The sequence below is a fragment of the Neophocaena asiaeorientalis genome, unplaced genomic scaffold, assembly GCF_003031525.2.
Source record: "Neophocaena asiaeorientalis asiaeorientalis breed wild unplaced genomic scaffold, Neophocaena_asiaeorientalis_V1.1 scaffold30, whole genome shotgun sequence".
In the NCBI taxonomy this organism is placed as follows: Eukaryota; Metazoa; Chordata; class Mammalia; order Artiodactyla; family Phocoenidae; genus Neophocaena; species Neophocaena asiaeorientalis.
This window is the reverse complement of record NW_020174923.1, coordinates 7,857,775-7,872,884: the sequence shown is the minus strand read 5'-3', so window position 1 is coordinate 7,872,884 and position 15,110 is coordinate 7,857,775.

Genomic DNA, 15,110 nt, shown 5'->3' with positions numbered 1-15,110 from the left:
TTCGGAAGGACTCCTCGGAGAGAGGCTGAGTTGCGCTCAGTTCCAGTCCCTTCTCCTGTCAGTTTCCCAGCAGACTCTGCTTCCCCACCTGTTTTGGCTTTAGGACATTGAAGGTCTTTTAGTGCTTTCCCCATCCCCACATCGCTGGTATTCCTACTTTCTTCTTTGTCATTTTCCTGTTCCATTGAAAGGAACTTTTTCTCTTTTTTACTCTTTTCCCCGGGGGCCTCATGGAGTCCAGTGGAACATCTATGGGGCCAGTACTTTACAAGAGGGGTGCAGGTATAGTGTGTGACGTGAATTGCTGTCACAACAATGCTGGACCCGTGATCAGTGTTAGCTGACCCTGTGGTCCCCTCAGAGTTGAATTTAGGGTGATTTCGGTGATGAGTGGGTTCTCTTAAAAAGCCTTAACCCTTGGAAGACATAATCTGTGCTTCTGTTCCGATTGAAAGAACTTTCGGAGTTTGCTGCCCAGAGGTTAGGCTGCTTCTGGATCGGGGTGGGAGGGTGCTCAAAGGGGGAAATGGCCATCAGGACCGTTAACAAAGTGCTTTTCAGTTTACAAGGTGCTGTCACTTGTACTTACTAGCAGTTTGGTGTTTTTAACTGTAGCTCCTCCCTGAGGCTTCACTGGCCTGGCGGCTCGATGCTAAGCCCTGAGAAAGTCGAGGTTTTCACGCTGCTGCGCCCACAGTGGCAGCTCTTGCTGAGCAGGGACACACGTTCAGAATTTCTTCTCTTGCTGACATTTCCCCCAGCCTCCGGGGGCTTTATTAGGAGCCACCTGACGTGTGGTTACAGACAGAGAAGAGCAAAACGCTTACTGGAATTTCTTGTAGTTCAGCATAGGACTGAATCACGTTAACGGGGAGCCCTCTGCATTTATCTACTCCAAGCTCCTTTGCCCTTGTTTTGCTCTCCAGCTGCACTCTGCAGTTGCGGATTTCGTGTCCTTCAGTGCAGGCTGACTGTGTTGAATGGATCTTTTGGTCAGTTTTGTCCGCAGGTATACTGTGTTCTTCTGAGGCAGGATTGTGAAAAAGTTTTTATGATTTAAACATTGAGGCAAACGATACACTGTTCAGGAGTATTTAGCTAGGCAGTAAGTGCTGGAATGCGTGTCCTTTTGGGGTTAAATCCAGTTGAGTGGTTGAGGGGTTTTTGGTTTGCATATTTTGAGAGACGGAAACCTTTTATTTTCTGCAGCGAAGTCAAAGGAATGAGACACTTACCAGCTCGCTTCTGGTTTAAATTGATAGCATAACTATATCTGGTAAAAATCCATTCTAACTGTGACAATCTGAGCAGTTAAAAAAATTTAACTGAGTAGTGCTTTAAAAAAAAAAAAAGGAAAAGGCATTGAATCTTATTAATTTTTTTCCCCCCCCCCCCCCCACAGCTGCTGGAGAGAGTTCCTGCAGTATAAAGAGCGTTCTTCATTTGCATCCTGCAAGCGAGAGCTGGTCTTTCACACTCCGCAGCTCTGATGAGGTTCTTCCTCCTTGTTTTAATTTTGATCCTCTTTGTGGGAGATGCTGCTGTGATGAGGGCTAGTGAAGCCGTCTTGACAGGCATATCCACAGGACTGTCCTTGCCGGCCCCCTGAAAGTACAGGCGGGAAGGAATACAGACACACACACATCTGTGTCTCTTGCGTGGCTTCTGGCAGCATCAGGACGTGACATACTCCGTGTTGAAAGCATCCTATTTGTCTGCTCTGTTTAATTACTTAAGGGAGTTCGAGGGCCCTGAAGGCTGATGATATCACCTTCAGGGTGAGGAAGGAAGAGCATCTCGCCCACCCTGGTGTGCTTTGGGGGGCACCCCAGCACCCCGTGATGAGAAGGGGGGTGTGTCTGCATTTCCTTGTGACTGGCACACCCCAAGCCTTTCTCCTTCTGGCCTCACACCACTGGGTGTGAACAGCTCTTCTGAAGGTCACAAAGGACTAGTGAATTCCTGGTCCCTGTACTCACTGATTTTTTTCTCAGTTCCTGTCCTTTTGACCTGCCAGCCTTGTTGATATGGTCCATCACCCTCCTACTGGCACCTTTCTTCTACTGGGTTCCACTATACTGGCTGTAGTGAATTTTTCTCTCTTTTACCTTTTTCCTCTTACCTCTCTCAGAGATTCTCCTCTCCTCCTGTCTTCTCTTCAGTGCTGTCATCGGCTCCTGCAGCGCAGCTGGTACCTGCATTTACACGACTTCCACGTCCACAGCGCGTTCCCAGCTGCTTACTTGCGAGCCCTATCCTGTCCTCTAGAGCCTCAGACTTCTCACGTGTAACTGCCCTCCCCACCCCAAATCTATGGAATTTTAAAAATTCCTTTTCCCGGGGCTTCCCTGGTGGCGCAGTGGTTGAGAGTCCGCCTGCCGATGCAGGGGACACGGGTTCGTGCCCCGGTCTGGGAAGATCCCACATGCCGCGGAGCGGCTGGGCCCGTGAGCCATGGCCGCTGAGCCTGCGCATCCGGAGCCTGTGCTCCGCAACGAGAGAGGCCACAATAGTGAGAGGCCCCTGTACCGCAAAAAAAAAAAAAAAAATTCCTTTTCCCAACTTTTTATTATGAAAAAATTTCAAACATACAGAAAAGTTGGATGACTAGTCCAGTGATTACTAATTACCAACAACCATCTTGAGTCAGCAGTTAACCTTCTGCCAAGTTTGCTTTATCTGTGTGTGTGAGAGTATGCGAATATGTTTCTTCCTGAGCCATTGGTAAGTTAGTAGCAGACATGGTGACGGTCACCTCTAAATACTCAAGTGTACATCTTGTAAAAATCAGAACATTTGGGATCATTTTAAATTTACCTTTCTGGGCTCCCATTCTAACTTTTCCCCCCTATTATGAATCATGCTGCTATGAAAATGGGTGTACAGATATTTCTTTGAGATCCTGTTTTCAGTTCTTTTGGGATATACTCAGAAGTGGAATTGCTGGATCATATAGTAATTCCATTTTTACTTTTTTGAGCAACTGCCACACTGTTTTTCCATAGCAGTGATACCATTTTACATTCCCACCAACAGGGCACAAGGGTCCCAATTTCTCCATATCCTAGTTTGTTTTTTATTTATTTATTTTTTGATCATAGCCATCCTGCTGGGTGTGAGGTAATATCTCATTGTAGTTTTGATTTGCGTTTCCCAGATGATAAGCGATGTTGGGCATCTTTTCACGTGCTTATTGGTCACTTGTATATCTTCTTTGAAGAACCTTTTATTCCAAGTCATTTGCCCATGTTTGAATTGGGTTGTTTGTTTTTTCGTTGTTGTTGCGTTTTAGGAGTTCTCTCTGTATTCTGGATATTAACCCTTTATCAGATATGTGATTTGCAAATATTTTCCCCCATTCTCTGGGTTGCCTTTTTACTCTGTTGGTAATGTCTTGACGCATACAGTTTTGAAATTTTCATGAAGCCCAAATCTGTCTGTTTTTTCTTTTGTTGTCTGTACCTTTGGTGTCAGGCCCCCATTCTAATTTGCCATTAAATCTTTGTTTGAAACGCCTCTTGCATCCTCTGCATGTCCTTTCTCCTGGACTGGTTCGCTCTCTGCTTGCCTGGTGTCCAGACTCCTCTCCTGGTCTCCCTGCCTCCAGACCCAGGATCCCAGGCTGACCTCCCAGCCGCTTGTCATGCCTTAGCTTGTCTTCAAGGCTCCTCACCTATGTTTCACATGGCCTCCAGCCTCTTCAGGTGACTCCAGCTAATCTGTTTCCCCAAATCAGTTGCGCTGTTCCCTGCGTCTCAAGCCCCATAGTACTTAGACGACACACTCGGGTTCTCTCCCTGGGTTGGACGCTTCTTGAGAAAGAGAGCTTTCTGTGAAAGCTTATATTCTGAGTGACTCACGTGTAGGAGTGAGTAACTCCTTCAATTAAAAATGGATCTGGGGGCTTCCCTGGTGGCGCGGTGGGTGAGAGTCCGCCTGCCGATGCAGGGGACGCGGGTTCGTGCCCCGGTCCGGGAAGATCCCACATGCCGCGGAGCGGCTGGGCCCGTGAGCCATGGGCGCTGAGCCTGCGCGTCCGGAGCCTGTGCTCCGCAGCGGGAGAGGCCACAGCGGTGAGAGACCCGCGTACCGCAAAAAAAAAAAAAAAAAATGGATCTAACCATCCCTGTTTATCAGTGGTGGGGGAGTGGGGAAAGCGTGGGTAAATGATATCTGATCGGCACTTGTAAAGGCTGATTGCATGGAATCACCTGGAATCACCTGGCTCTTGTTAATGCAGATTCTTCTGAAACAGACGGGTGGGTGGGCCTGAGGACCTGCACGTCTAATATGCTCCCTGTGATACAGATTCTGCTTGTTGGGACTAACTGCCCTTTGAATTGGACTGACGTAGGTCCTTAAAAACCCTGTTGATGTCAGTAGTTTCAGTTTTTAATCTACCCCCATCCCAAGTTTTAAGCATATACAGCTGGTTTGAGGTTTTTGTCTCCCTTCTGCTTAGTCTTCTAGTAGCAGTGTTAATGCCAGAAATTGTCAAAAGGTGGGGCCACAGGAGGGAAGGGAAATTAAGTTGCCTTTAAAAACCAGGCAGTGCTTTCAGGTCATAGTGGTAGGAAGACCTGTTTTCTTCCCCACTGCCCTTTTGCCTACTGACCAGTATTAATGCACAGCTGTCGCTGAGGCGCTCCATTGGACTTAATTTCTTTTTAGGGTGAAAATATATGACAGTTGTCATGAGTATAATGTAACCAGTCCAAGAGAAAAATGATGGAAATTGCTGTCCTTCATCCAGCCAGGACCAGCGGGGTGCCTGCCGTGTGCCAGGAAGTGGAATGCTTGCTTTGCGTGCGTCATCTTTCTCTTTCCCTAAAGTGGCCAGTGTCCCCGTTTTAGAGAGGAAGAGATTAAAACCGGGAGGATGCCTGTAACTCACTCAAGGCACACAGCTAGTGAGGGGCTGGCCTGGGTGTTTGTGCTGCCAAAGCTTGGGCTCTTTTCTCTTTCCTCTTTCTTTCTTTCTTTCTTTCTTTTTTAATTAATTAATTAATGTATTTATTTTTGGCTGTGTCGTGTCTTGCTCGCCGCACGCGGGATCTTTCGTGGCTCTTTCGTCGTTGTGCGTGGGCTTAGTTGCCCCAAGGCATGTGGGATCTTAGTTCCCCTTGAACCGAGTCCCCTGCATTGGAAGTGGATTCTTAGCCACTGGACCGCCAGGGAAATCCCTTGGGCTCTTTGCACTGGGTACACAGCTGCCCCTGCAACTGCTGTGTGCTGTGGAAGGTGGAGACACCCCCCAGACCCTGCCCTCTAGATCAGGGGCCAGCAGACTTCCATAAAGGGCCAGGTAGAAATATTTTCGGCTTAGCAGGCTATACTGTCTCCTTCACATCTACTCACCTTTGCTGTGGCAGTGTGAAAACACTGAGACATTAAGCAAACAAGTGGGCATGGGCTGTGTTCCAGTAAGATTTTACTTTAAAAAAGAGGCAGCGGGGCTTCCCTGGTGGCGCAGTGGTTGAGAGTCTGCCTGCCGATGCAGGGGACGCGGGTTCGTGCCCCGGTCCGGGAAGATCCCACATGCCGCGGAGCGGCTGGGCCCGTGAGCCATGGCCGCTGAGCCTGCGCGTCTGGAGCCTGTGCTCCGCAACGGGAGAGGCCACAACAGTGAGAGGCCCGCGTACCACAAAAAAAAAAAAAAAGAGGCAGCAGGCTGGATTTGGCCTGTAAGCCACAGTTGGCCAGCCTGTGCTCTGGAAGGGTCCTGAGCAATGGACATATGATGTAAGCCAGGTCTTGTAATTTTAACCTTAATAAGGAACCACATTTGAAAAGAAAACAGAAAACAGGTGAAATTAATTGTAATGTATTTTACTCCAATGTATCAAAAATATCATGCCAACGTGTAATCAGTATAAAAATTACTATTGAAATATTTTACATTCTCCTTTCTCTAACGGCGACTATATTGGATAGCACTGCTCAAGGAACTGAGTCTGATAGGAGAGAACAGCATCCCTCTAACCCCTTAGAGTGCTTTATTTTCTTCATAGCACCTGCAGTCTCTGAGATTTTATTACTTCATTTCCTTCTTTGCTGTCTCCCCCACCAGAAAGGAAGGGGTCAGAAACGTCTCTGTTCTCAGTGCCTAGAACAGGACTGGCCCAAAGCAGCACTGATGTTTGTTTCATGAGTGAATGAAGGAGTGCACATAAGGTTCCGTCTGAAGGTGCAGTGAACACTCGAGAGTTTGGTAGGAGAGCATTAGGAAAAGCTTTCCTGGAGGCAGGTTTTGGGCTAGCTCCTGAAAGGTAAGAATTTGGAATCACAGTGCTGGGAGAGAAGGGTGTCCTAAGTGGGAAGACCAATGTGAACAAAGACAAGAGAGGCCGGAAGTTTGGAAAACATTCCGGAGCGATAGTTCACTTGGCCTTAGAGCTCCTTTAGACTTAAAAATTATTGAGGCCCCCAGTGAGCTTTCATTTATATGGGTTGTATCGATATTTACCATATAAGAAATTTAAACAAAATTTAAAACTCAGGAATACCCAGGCACACATTCTGTTAGCCATCAGAACAGTGACATCATCACATCATGTCGCCTCTGGAAAATTCCACCATAGACTTGTGAGAGGACGAGAGTGAACAGAGCAAGTAACACCTTGATAGTGTTTTGAGGAAGTTTTGGCTTTGGACCTCCTTAAAAGGGCCTCAGGGATCCCTAGGCCACATTTTGAGAACTGCTGAGCTAAAGGTGGGGGTGAGGAGAAGGCAGGTGAGAGAGAGAGTGCCAGCAAATGTGCTTGAATCTGATTGCAAATAATAACAGTCAGCGTTTATCATGTACCTGCTAAGTTCTAGGCACTGTTGTAAGCACTTTACTTGTGTTAGCTCAAGTGGGAAAACCCTGTGAAACAGGTGTTATTATTTAACAGATGAGGACGAGTCTGAGGCTGCCCAGGGTCACGTAGTAAGTGGAAGAGCTTGGGTTAAACCAGGCAGTTGCCCCTCAAAGACTGCATCACACTTGCTCTGTGTTTATAAAGGTCTTTGAATGATAGACTCAGGAGTTTGGTTTTCCTGTTTCCGGTTTTGTTTTGTGTTTTTTTTTTTTACATAATGAGGAGCCACTTCAAAGTTTGCAGTGAATGAGTGAATGACCTGGCAGCAGCTCACAAGATGGATTAGGTAGGGGAGCTGGGGATCCTGGAGACCAGTTAGGAGGCTTTTACATACAGGGCAAGTGAGTTGTGTCTTCTGTACGTTGAATTTGCACATACATATATATATGCATGGCTCACGCAGAGTGTTGAAAGTACTGATTTTTCAAACAAAATGGCCCCTAAGTGTAAACCAAGGACTTCAGAGGGAAAGCTGGTGTGTTGGACTTAGTGATGGCGTCAGGAATTTTTCAAGGATAATTTTGATGATGCTCAGTTTGACCTGGGGACCTAACTCCCAAGTGAAATCAGGACTCTGTTGAATCTGAGACAGCAGTCATAAAGCTTTGAGTCAGGGTCGTGGGGTTAGAGAGGTGGAGGGGTGTTGGGGAAGCTTTGCTCAGCGGGGCACAAAGGCAGGAAGGGCTTCTGGGGAGTAAGAAGCAGAGCACGTGTAGCACTGACAGGGCTGCAGCAGTGGGCGTTGGCAGGCCAGGTGCCGGGATGATCAGGAGGGAGTCGAGGAGCCATTACGTTTCTTGTTTTTTATTGTGGCAAAGTATGCATAACATAAAATTTACCATTTTTAAGTGCACAGTTCAGTGGCATTAAGTATAGTTCTGTTTTTTTTTTTTTTTTTTTTTTTTTTTGTGGTACGCGGGCCCCTCACTGTTGTGGCCCCTCCCGTTGCGGAGCACAGGCTCCGGACACTTAGGCTCAGCGGCCATGGCTCACGGGCCCAGCCGCTCCGTGGCACGTGGGATCCTCCCAGACCGGGACACGAACCCGCATCCCCTGCATTGGCAGGCGAACTCTCAACCACCGTGCCACCAGGGAAGCCCCTATAGTCACGTTTTTGTGCGACCTTCTCCACCATCCATCTCCAGGACTTTTTCATCTCCCCAAACTGAAGCTCTGTCCTCATTAAACGGTAATAACCATTTGCAAGAGTAATAGCCATTCACTGCAGACGTGTGGTCCCCCAGCATTCAGGGAGTGAGGGGACATGTGGCAGAGACCCGTGCTTCCCAAGGGCACGATCAGGTGATGTCCCTCCAGTAATAGCGATGGGGACAGAGGGTGAGGACTCTGTTTTGGATGTGCTGTGTCTTAGGGAGATACCTGCCTTGGAAATATGTGTTCAGTCTGTCCCCCATCTTTCTTTTATGCTTATTGTTGTCCTATTTCATGCCCTCATAATTGCATTTTAAAAATAAACACTGGGCTTCCCTGGTGGCACAGTGGTTGAGAGTCCGCCTGCCGATGCAGGGGACACGGGTTCGTGCCCCAGTCCGGCTAGGCCCATGAGCCATGGCCGCTGAGCCTGTGCATCCGTAGCCTGTGCTCTGCAACGGGAGAGGCCACAACAGTGAGAAGCCCGTGTAACCCAAAAAAAAAAAAAAAAAAAAAAAAAAAAAAGACACTATTTAGATTTACAGAAAAGTTGCAAAGATCCTGGTATACCCTTCACCCAGCTTCCCCCCAATGTTAACGTCTTATGTAACACGGTATATTTGTCAAAAGCAAGAAGCTAACATTGGTTCCACACGATTAGCTAAACTACACACTTCTACTTGGATTAGTTTTCCACTAATGTCTTTTTTCTGTTCCAGGGTCCAAATCTATGGTACTACATTGCATTTAGCATAATTGCCTTTCAAATGTTGGAAAAACCCTTCTAATTGATCTTTCTTTACCTAATCCACACTTCATCCTCTTCCCTAAGAGTTATCTTACTGAAGAACTTTGTTCAACAGCTTTTGATGCCAGAGAGAAGGGGTCAAGCAAGATGCTCTCTGAGAGAAGGCAGTCGGAAGCCACCTGTAACCATGGAGAGCACTTGTGGAGAGTAGAGGGCAGCCGCTGGCAGAAAGAGCGGCAGTGGGTAGACAGGTGAATGCAGAGGGCGTGGGAGTGTAGGCACCCAGGGTCAGGGACGTAGGGAAAGTGCAGACTTAACATCCTGTTGTTCAGCCTCTGTGGTCCAACACTGAAGAAAAATTGGTGGGATTATTCTCTTATTTGTCTTAGATTGATAGCTTTTTTATTTTTTCTGATTGCAAGTTATATTAAGTTACTTATACATACTTGATACAAAATTGCAAGAACATACAAAAAGTAGGTTAAAAAAAAGTCTCCTATGATTCCACCACTCAAGTATAACTGCTTTTTATCATTTCAGTGGATGGTTATTCTAGTCTTCTATGAACACATAACTATTCGTTTTCGCAAATACATGCTGTGCTTAATCCCTCCCCCTGTCCCACACCACTTAACAAACGTAAACTGGACCGTTTGCAAGTGTCCAGGAGGAGTTCAAGTTTGCAGTACCCACGTGTATTTCCACAGAATAGTGGAAGCTTTAAACCCAGACAGTTTGCTTCCCTTTGCTGGTCAGTGTTCTAAAACGCACGTTTCCCACAACGGTGTCATCTGCGTCGGAACTCGGTCAGATTTGTCGGTGTGTAGGCGACTCCTCATGCTTTGACGCACACGGATTCTCTTGGGCTCGAATCTAAAGACTCACTCCCAGATTGTCTTTCAGAAACAAAGAACACCGTAACAGAAACCTTTGCCACTTTTACCTTGCCTCGGCTTTAGGGTCTCAGGTCCGAGCCTTCTGCTGAACCCACAACAGACATTGGCTGAGGAGGTGCCCGGGTCTCGGGTCTTTGCACCCATCCGTCCCTCTTCCTCACAGAGGCCGGCACTGTGGGCACCTCACAGGGGTTTGCTCAGCCCTTCGGGATCATTTCCTCTGTTGATCAGCTCATCCCATAAACTACTCTTCAAGTACGATTTATCATGCTCTTTCTGCGTTCTCTTGATTGGAATTGTCATCTGTAACCTTGGGAGCCTGCATATTCAAGTTCTTTTAACAGCAGCTGTGGTGCCCACTGCCTTTGCTCTTTTCAGATGTGATGGGATTAACGTTTGTGGAACACATGCAGACTCACTGCAGGCACAATTGGAAAGGCCGAGTAGGACTGTTTTCTTTCTGGAATGTAGCTTTGGGCCTGTCTACAGTGTTCCGAAGTTGGGTGTTCAGAGGTGGAGGTGTTTCTATTTCGTAACATTTTCTCCCCATTTCAAAAAAATTTTTTGAGGTGGCGCAGTGGTTAAGACTCCGAGCTCCCAATGCAGGGGCCCGGATTCGATCCCTAGTCAGGGATCTAGATCCCACATGCATGCCACAGCTAAGACACGGTGCAACCAAATTAAATAAATAAATAAATACTAAAAACAAAATTTTTTTGACAGCGTGATTTTTAATGAATGCCCATAATTCCATCAGATGGATGAAACCATTTCTTTAACCAGTCTCTTGACAAGCTAGTTTGTTGCCTGTTTTTCACAGTTTTAAATGATGGGACTAACATCTTATACTACTTTTTTTTCTATCTTGTTAAGTTTCTTAGGATAAATTCCTAAATGAAATTACTGGTCAAGGGATAGGAGTACATTTTTTTAATTACTGGTCAAGGGATAGGAGTACATTTTTTAAATATTTATTTATCTATTTACTTATTTATATATTTATTTAGGCTGCGCCGGGTCTTCTTTGCAGCAACACGGGATCTTTGTTTCAGCACACAGTGTTGCGGCATGCGGACTCTTAGTTGCGCCATGTGTGTGGGATCTAGTTCCCTGATCAGGGGTCGATTCCGGGCCTGCTGCATTGGGAGCACGGAGTCTTAACCACTGGACCACCAGGGAAGTCCCAGAATGTTTTTTGGTTTTTTTTTTGCGGTATGCAGGCCTCTCACTGTTGTGGCCTCTCCCGTTGCGGAGCACAGGCTCCGGACGTGCAGGCTCAGCGGCCATGGCTCACGGGCCCAGCCGCTCCGCGGCATGTGGGATCTTCCCGGACCGGGGCACGAACCCGCGTCCCCTGCATCGGCAGGCGGACTCTCAACCACTGCGCCACCAGGGAAGCCCCCCAGAACGTATTTTTAAGATTTGATTCATTTTGCTAAAGTGTCACCCCCGCAAGTGGTACCCACTTACACTTCCATCTTAGAACGCCTATTTCCCAGCACCATGGTGAGGCTTTTTTTTTTTGCGGTACGCGGGCCTCTCACTGTTGTGGCCTCTCCCGTTGCGGAGCACAGGCTCGGGACGTGCAGGCTCAGCGGCCATGGCTCACGGGCCCAGCCGCTCCGCGGCATGTGGGATCTTCCCGGACCGGGGCACGAACCCGCGTCCCCTGCATTGGCAGGTGGGCTCTCAACAACTGCGCCACCAGGGAAGCCCCCTTTTGGCTATTTTGAATAGTGCTCCTATGCGCATTTGTGTGCTGTACAAGTTTTTCTGTGGACATATATATTTCAGTTCTCTTGGGTACTATACCCAGGAGTAGGATTTCTGGGTTGTGTTTATTCTTTTGAGCACCTGCCAAACTGTTTTTCAGAGTGGCTGCACCATTTTACATTTCCACCAACAGTGTTTGAGGGTTCCAGTTTTTCCACATCCTCACCAACACTTGTGATTATCAGTCTTTTGATTGTAGCCATCCTAATGCAGTGGTATCACATTGTGATGCGATGTGCCTTATGACTAATGACGTTGAGTGTCTTTTCATGTGCTTGTTAGCCATCTGTATATTTTCTTTGGAGAAATGTCTATTCACATAAATCCTATGTCTATTTTTTTATTTTTTATTTTTTTATTTTTTATTTTCTGTGGTACATGGGCCTCTCACTGTTGTGGCCTCTTCCATCGTGGAGCACAGGCTCTGGACGCACAGGCTCAGTGGCCATGGCTCACAGGCCCAGCCGCTCTGCGGCATGTGGGATCTTCCCGGACCGGGGCTGAACCCACGTCCCCTGCATCGGCAGGCGGACTCTCAACCACTGCGCCACCAGGGGAGCCCCTTATGTCTATTTTTTTAATTGGGTTATGTGTTGGCTTGCCTCTGAGACCCTGCATTTGGGTGTTCTTTAGACTCTCACAGGTCTGTGGTAGGTGCCCTATGCATGTCATAGGGGTCTGTGCCAGGTGTCTTGCATTACATTGAGATTCAACCTCCTTTCCTACTTAAATATGCTCTAGAGGATTTGAGACCCTTATAAACTGAAAGGTCTTTAAGTTCTAAATCTTTCTAAGAACTGAGTTCTGAGTGTTTTCCACCTGTTGCTCCACAGTCACTCTAGAATAAGAAAGGGGTTGAATAGGGCTTCTTGGACAGTGGGGCAGCGTTTCACATACGTACCAGTCACGTGAACTATGCGTAGGACGCCATTTACAGTTGAAGTTTCTCAAAGGCAGAGCCCATACCATCTTTTCTTTTGTTTTCCTTGGCTCGCTCTCGTAGTACGGATTATAATATTTCTTGCGCAGTAGGCGATGAAATGCTTAACATGCATGTGCTTTGGTAACTGAGTCGTTTCTGTAGCCCTTCGGCAGGTTGAAGGCATGGTTGTGCCGAAACAGTGAGAGGTTGCCTGTGTGTGACAAACGGCGCTTGGTTCACAGAGGCCCTTGGCTTTCCGAGTGTGTCTTAGCTGCTGCTGCTTCACAGATCCTCCCTCCTGAAGCAGCATGACTGTCTGCCGAGGGGCACATGTGCTGCTATTTATGTCCTGAGACTTTCTCAGCGATTGTTTTTAGGTTAGCATTTAAGAGTCTAATTTAATTCTGCAAGTGTGTAAAGTGCTGATTACTCGTGCTTGTTGCTCTACACTGACAGTGAGTCTCTCCCACCTGGAGCCCAGCTTTGTCCTGGATCAGTTCTGACTGTCATGGTTGAATCACAGCGATCTATGGAATTTAAAGTTTCTCCGACATTTGAAACAAAAAGCTATTTGTGGGAGCAGACAGGTGGCCTTTTCAGGTGACTGGGGCACTTTCTAAGGGAGTTGTGCTTTCTTTTCCCTTCCTGCCGTTTCGAATCTTGGAGCAGCAATACTGGGAGAGCCCTTCAAAGATACACTGGTGTCTAGTAGGTAGTGTGCAAATACTTGTACGTGATTGTCGCAACTGAGGATTTCTAATTTTTGAATTTGTGGTTTCTTGTTTTTGTTGACACATTACCGTCTCTCCGTCTTCAAATGTGTCCCATGGTTATGTGTAAGTACTTTGGAAAATTAAGGTTAAAGAGCTCTGGTTGGCATGGTATATTTAGGTAAACAGGGGTGATTGAACACATTTATTTCCACTTCCTCCAGAAGCCCTTCTAAGATGACAGTAAAAGGATTTTTTAGGGCTTCCCTGGTGGTGCAGTGGTTAAGGATCCACCTGCCAGTGCAGGGGACATACAATTGACAGTAGGTTTCAAGTTGTGGATGATGGATGGTGACTGCAGCAGCAGAGCAGGAGCTGAAATGTTTGGTGCCTCAGAGACTCGGCCCAGGGAGGAGCAGTGTGGGAAGCCTGGTGTCCTCAGGGCGGGAGTGCAGTCTGGGCCTAAAGACAGAGGGATTAACTGAGAGTCTGTATAGGGAGAAATTCAATTCCCCAAGTTACCTGCCCTCCAGTACAAACCAGAGAATACTTATCCCCTCTGCCCACGCGAGCGCAGAGGTTGATGTTCCAGAGAAATCAAACCGGAGACTCTAGATGAGGAACCTCAGGTGGAGCGAAGGGGTCAGTGTAACCCTGGGCTGAAAGGGGGGTTCATGGACGTCTGTATGCTCAAGGGGAAATCCCATAGCCTGAGATCAGGCCAGGCGCGGGGTTGGAGGACTTCCCTCTGGGAGAACGAACAGTGTCAGAGACAGACCCGCAGTTGCTAGTGTTTGGCAGTCCCTCAAAGCAAACGCTATATGCTACCCCAGCTAATATGATCAGTCCTAGTCCAAAGGCTTGCTTGTGTCCACAAAGCTTCCATCATCTTTTTATTGCCTCAACTTTTATGTATGTATGTGTATATATATATATATTTTTTTCTTTTTTTTGCGGTACAGGGGCCTCTCACTGTTGCAGCCTCTCCCGTTGCGGAGCACAGGCTCCAGATGCACAGGCTCAGTGGCCATGGCTCACGGGCCCAGCCGCTCCCAGCGGCATGTGGAATCTTCCCAGACCGGGGCACGAACCCGGGTCCCCTGCATCGACAGGCGGACTCTCAACCACTGCGCCACCAGGGAAGCCCCTACTTTTATATTTTTTATTTTGAAATAATTATAGATTCATAAGAAGTTGCAAAAATGATACAGAGAGGTCCCCTGCACCTTTCATCCAGTTTCCCCCAATGGTTACATTGTACATAACCACAGACAATAGCAAAACCAGGAAATTGACATGTATACGATGTGTGTACAGTTCTATGCCGTTTTGTCACATGCAGCTTCATGTAACCACCTCAGCAGTCGAGGTACATGACTGTACCATCACCACAAAGATTTCCCTGATGACTCATTTTAAAATAGGAATGGACAGCCAAGGATCACAGCATATTCAGAAAGCTCCCAACATGAAGGGTAGAGGCTAGAACAAACAAGAGAAAGATGTGTCAGAGGAAGCAGTTGATACTGCGAACAGAAGAAACCCTCAGAACACATAGTGAATAGCCTGAAATAAGAGTCAACATTTTGTCAATGAAATAAAACAGGATGCTATAAAAATCAGAACAAGAAATAATTCTTGGAAATTACAAACATAATATTAGAAGAAAAGAGTTGACAAAGACTCCCAGCAAATACAATAAAATATCTGACATCTAGGAGATCTATAAAGAGAGAAAGGGAAAATGAAGGGCAGAAATGTATCAAGGAAATCGGAAATGTTTCCAGAATTGAAGATCACAAGGTTCCAGGATGGTGAATGGAAAAAGTCCTAGCTGGCACATTGTGTAATTCCAGAACACTGGGGATAAAGCTTCCAAAGAGAGAAAACAGTCGCATAAAAAAGATTGGGGGGCTTCCCTGGTGGCGCAGTGGTTGAGAGTCCGCCTGCCGATGCAGGGGATACCGGTTCGTGCCCCGGTCCGGGAGGATCCCGCATGCCACGGAGCGGCTGGGCCCATGAACCATGGCCGCTGGGCCTGCACGTCCA